Below are 5789 nucleotides of genomic sequence, written 5' to 3' on the forward strand. Positions count from 1 at the left end.
TTTTTTTTGAGACAGGGTCTCACACTATTGTCCAGACTGGAGTGCAGTGGCACGATCACAGCATATTGCAGCCTCAACTTCCCAGACTCCAGTGATCTTCCCACCTCAGCCTCCCAAGTAGCTGGGACTACAGGTGTGCACCACCAGACCTGGCTAATTTTTTTGTTTTTTTGTTTTTTGTTTTTGTAGAGATGGGGATCTTGCCTTGTTGCCCAGGGTGGTCTTGAACTCCTAAGCTCAAGTGATCCACCTGCCTTGGCCTCCCAAAGTGCCCGGTCGATCATGATTCTTTAATAGTCTGTGATTTTAAAAGCCTCTCATTGGTCTGGGATAATGAAGGTAAAGAAAATACTTCCCATATCCTGAAGTCTAGGGCATCCTTCTATGAATAAGGAAATGTAGCCTAAAAGAAAAGTAGGACCTGTCTTTCGCATTCCATCTTTATGTGAACAAAGATGTCTCACACATAGTGATCAGAACTCATTCCTTCTATTCCAACAAGTCATGGGCTTCTGGTGTGTCTGCTAGACAATGCTTAGCGGAAAGTTGGAGCAATTCAAAATTTGAATTCAATTTCCTAGTTGCTAGGATTGTGTTATCTGATTTTATTAAGAAATAACTGATGGAGCAGTGTGAAGAGGGGAGAATGACCCCCAGACCAACCAGAGCCCATGACCCGCTGCATCCCGCGCCCTGTGCCTGTCCTGCCAATGCTGCCACCATACCCAAGAGAAAGGCTGAAGGGGATGCTAAAGGAGATAAAGCCGAGGTGAAGGATGAACCACAAAGAAGATCCGTGAGGTTGTCTGCTAAACCTGCTCCTCCAAAGCCAGAGCCCAAACCTAAAAAGCCCCTGCAAAGAAGGGAGAGAAGGTACCCAAAGGGAAAAAGGGAAAAGCTGACGCTGGCAAGGGGAATAACCCTGCAAAAAATGGAGATGCCCAAACAGACCAGGCACAGAAAGCTGAAAGTGCTGGAGATACCAAGTGAAGTGTCTGCATTTTTGATAACTGTGTACTTCTGGTGACCATACAGCTTGAAATACTATTTTTTTAATCAAGTTTTATAAAAATGCATAATTCTGTTTTACCTTTTTTTTTTTTTTTTTTTTTAAAGCTTTGTTGTGAGCGCTCAGAACACTTCATTGTTGTTTTAGGGGGAAGGGGCATATGTCCCTAACAGAATGTCTCTGAAGCTGGATTGATGTGGGGAAAACACCTTTTCCTCTTAGTTTTGAGAGACTTCCTCTTGGTTCCCAGGAGGAGGGATTCCCTGACTTTGACACACATGGCCCCTTGGCACAAAAGCCTTGTGGTATAGAAAAACAAATTCGTTTTTATATCCTCTTCTCCCTTGCCACCTTTCAGCACAGGCTTAACTTCCTTAAACCCAGACATCTGTTGGGACCTGACCCCCAGTCATTGGTTACCAGTGTGTCAGGCAATCTGGACTTTCCGATGATGCCACTGAGATGGCACCCCTCAAAAGAGCAGTGGTTCCATTTCTAGATTGTGGATCTTCAGATAAATTCTGCCATTTGCATTTCACTTTCTGAAAGTCAGGATTGGCTCGTGAAAAGTTGTTAAACAACATGCTAAATGTGAAATGTCAACCCTCACTCTATACTCTTCCTGTTCAGAGCATCGGATGAAGACTTCATTGGGTTTTATAGTGGCTTCCTGATTTTTGGTAATCCATTAAAGAAGGGAGTTTGAAAGTTGTTATAGGCCGGGCGTGGTGGCTCCCACCTGTAATCCCAGCACTTTGGAAGGCTGAGGTGGGCGGATCACAAGGTCAGGAGATCGAGACCATCCTGGCTAATATGGTGAAACTTCGTCTCTACTAAAAGTAAAAAAAATTAGCTGGGTGTGGTGGCAGGTGCCTGTAATCTCAGCTACTCTGGAGGCGGAGGCAGGGGAAACACTTGAACCCAGGAAGTGGAGGGTTGCAGTGAGCCAAGATCGCGCCACTGTGCCACTGTACTCCAGCCTGGGTGACAGAGCGAGACTCCGTCTCAAAAAAAAAAAGAAAAAAAAACCAAGAAAGTTGTATACTGGTAATGATTGTCTGCCTAGGTCCTGCCTGAAATACCATGATTGTTTATGGAAAGTATCTTTAATAAAGCTGGATACAGTTTGGCTTGGGGTAAAAAAAAAGAGAAATAACTGACTTAACATTATTTAAATAATTCCTTTTCCTTTCAGCTTGACTTTTTGTTTTTAGCGGAAAATAATTGTGTCAGAGAAGTGACTACGTTCTTTTAAACAGGAACTACCTTTCACAATCTTATTATGAGGAACATGAGGGAAATTTTAAATGTCTAGGCAATATCACAACAATATTTCCTAAGAGACTTGATAATGTCTCCAGGGGCATGGGAATTCAGGTTCCTTGATTCTAGTTATTATGTTGCAACTGACTCACTCTAAGATCATAGCTTAATTACTTTTACACAAATCACTATCTCTAATGCATTGTATGCAAGTACATAACTCTACCTTACTGGGAATATTATGAGGAAAATTATCTTTTGTTTAAATGTTGGTTTGGGAGTTAGGAAATATCCATGAATACATATTATGTTTCAACTACCTGCAAATCACATAAGCTTGTATTAGTCAATTATTTTTCCACAGCAGAAAACAGAAAGCAAAATTAAATTGACTTATACAATAAGGGAATCAGCTGGGCATGGTGGCTCATGCATGTAATCCCAGGACTTTGGGAGACTGAGGCAGGCGGATCACTTGAGGTCAGGAGTTAGGGACCAGCCTGGCCAACATGGTGAAACTCTGTCTCTACTAAAAATACAAAAAAAAAAAAAAATTAGTTGGGCATGGTGGCAGGTGCCTCTAATCCCAGCTGCTTGGGAGGCTGAGGCAGGAGAATTGCTTGAGCCTGGGAGGTGGAGGTTGCAGTGAGCCAAGATCATACCAACTGCACTCCAGCCTGGGTGAGAGAGTGAGACTCCATCTCAGAAAAGAAAAAAGGAAATTTACAGGGATGAATATTGCTGAAAACTCTAGAGGTTACTGGCTTCAGGAAAGTTTTGATCCAACGCCCCAATGATATGAACAAATCCTGAACTCCTGCTTTCCATTTATTGGTCTTTATCACCTCAGGGTTAATTTCCAGAAGCTTCAGAGCCTACATGCTTTCAGGTTCAAATCCAAAAGAAAAGAGAGATTTAGCATTATCAATAGCTTAAAACAATTTTTTTTGAGGCAGAGTCTTGTTGTGTCACCCAAGATAGAGTGCAGTGGTGTGATCATGGCTCACTGCAGCCTCAACCTCCTGGGCTTAAGGGGTCTCTTGACTCAAGAGTCTTTCTTGAGTCTCTTGAGTCCAGGTACATACCCCCATACCTGGTTAATTTTTAATTTTAATTTTATTTTGTAGAGATGGGGTCTTGCTATGTCACCTAGGCTGGTCTCAGACTCCTGGCCTCAAGTGATCATCTTGCATCAGCATCCCAAAGTGCTGGGATTACAGGTGTGAGCACTGCCCTGACTTGGTTACTGTGTTCATCCTAAACTAATCATTAAAGACCAGACAGATGGAATGTGTTGATTGAGTCAAGCCCAACAGGATCTAATCTTGACCTTGGGGGTGGAGTCAGTGCCCCTTGAATACATCATGCAGAAATTTGGAATAGTGTCAAAAAGAGGGAAGGCAAGATAAATCCTAAAATTTTCTATTTATAATATTTATTTATTTATTTATTACTTTTTAAAATTTTTTGAGACGGATTCTTGCTCTGTTGTCCAGGCTGGAGTGCAATGGCGCAATCTCGGCTCGCTGCAACCTCTGACTCCCTGGTTCAAGCAATTCTCCTGCCTCAGCCTCCCGAATAGCTGAGATTACAGGCACCTGTCATCACGCCCAGCTAATTTTTTGTATTTTTAGTACAGACGTGGTTTCACCATGTTGGCCAGGCTGGTCTTGAACTCCTGGTCTTGATCCACTCACCTCAGCCTTCCAAAGTGCTGGGGTTACAGGTGTGAGCCACTGCACCTAGCCACAACCGTCTATTTAAATGCCTTTAATAACTAGCATTTCAACCTAGAGTCATTCATGCACTTGTTAACGCATTCAACAAACATTTTTTCAGGGTTCACTATGTGCAAGGTCTTGACTCCATTTCCAGGCTTCTCTTTTAAGAGCAAGCGCCAAGAACTTGTCCTCAGACTGAAATCAGAATTATGAGAGCGATTAGGAAAACAGGCTTCCCAAAAACTTCCATATTTTTAAGCTGGTTTCTTACATTTTCAGGTATCTAGGAAAGGAAGAGAAACAACCATCCACCTTCCCACAAGCCCTACCCAAGCACATCCTCCGAACCTATTCACAGCCCCACTTTAAGCCTTGTGGTCTATATATTCACTAAGATCCTTTCTGGATACAAGATATACAATGATATTGTGATTTGACACTGACATTTAAAAACAGACTCTTGTTTTGCTTTGTCTTATTTTGAATGTCCAAGGAAAGATAAGCACATTGTAGTCTTGAAAGAGATCACTCTTTACCTAGGTTAAGAAGAGGGGTAATTAGAGCATTTAGTGGTTGGACTTAGGTTCCCACGTGCCACCTAAGTCCTATGTGGAGCTAGATCAGACAACTCAATCTCTCTAGCATGTGGGTTATACAAAATGAGAAAGAACAGGAAATGCTCATATATATTTTGGATGTTGCCACTGGCTGAGCAGGAAGCTGCAAGAGAGATAACAGATGATTAAGGCCTCTCCCCAGGCTCCCTTTGGGAAAGCAGCCTTTGGGAAAACATGTGTAGAAAATGAGAGACAAGTCCAACTGAAATGCTTCAGCCGTGCTTTGTCCGTGTCTGCGCTGTTGACAAAGCATTCTGAAATAACCAAATGAAGTTGCTGCACACCCAGAAAGGTTCTGGTGATTGTACAGTGGCCTGGTGTTAAGCGCAGCTTTTTTTTTTTTTTTTTTTGGTGCTAAATCTGTAGACCCTGAGAATAAATCCATTTGTATTTCCTTTTCTTGGGGAAAGAAATGTTCTGGCACTCAGTAGGATGTCCTGATTCTCTTCGTAAGGCTTTGGTGCTTGTTCCAGTGTTCCGGGTTGAGGACAGGCACACCTAAAGTAAAGGTAGAAAGTGAGAGAAGAACTGAAAAAGGGAGGCCAAGTTGGAAAGACAATAGCAGGCCTGGGAACTCAATTTGGAATATGATAGGAAGCAAAATGTCCTTTGATTCTCCCCAGGATTCAATTCAAAACCACAGCAAACATTTTAACAGGAGTCTTACACATAGTGCTGAGGGAGGAAATGGCAGTCCAGTACAAAGGTGGGATGTTATTTCTATGACAAATGAAAGTTGGCCCCCAAGAAACTCAAATCCTAGCTTCAGTGTGCATCTTGGCCTTGTGTTGTGTTCTGTGGGACATTCCCCAAGAGTATGGCTTCTGAACTGACACAGCCACTTGCTGCCTGTGGCCTTTGGGGATGGATTCTCTCCAACAAGCTAGTACTAGCAGAGATTAACTTCCTTTTGTGGTTCCCAGATTTACATATAGAACTGATCCTCAAACTGTTACTTTGGAAGTTAGAAAAAAGTGTTGACTTGCCAAGTCTTTGTAAAGGGGGCTTAGTTACATGATGCCCCTCAGGCACTTCGGGCTTCTAAGATGTGCCAGTCTTTTAAAGTGAATGTGTTTCGATTTCTGGGGTTAACTTCGGGGTTGGAAGGCGGGTGCACACACCAAACAAAAGGCTTGTTGTCTTCATCATTTTTTTTCCAGGGACCCAGGAAATAAAGGG

General features: G+C 42.7%; 1 pseudogene; it reads left to right on the forward strand.

Moving 5' to 3' along the window:
• The first annotated feature begins 202 nt into the window (after window positions 1-202).
• Window positions 203-1017, forward strand: LOC117077553 (annotated as a pseudogene).
• Window positions 1018-5789: the final 4772 nt, after the last annotated feature.

Source organism: Trachypithecus francoisi, unplaced genomic scaffold (assembly GCF_009764315.1).
Source record: "Trachypithecus francoisi isolate TF-2019V2 unplaced genomic scaffold, Tfra_2.0 Lachesis_group0, whole genome shotgun sequence".
NCBI lineage: Eukaryota > Metazoa > Chordata > Mammalia > Primates > Cercopithecidae > Trachypithecus > Trachypithecus francoisi.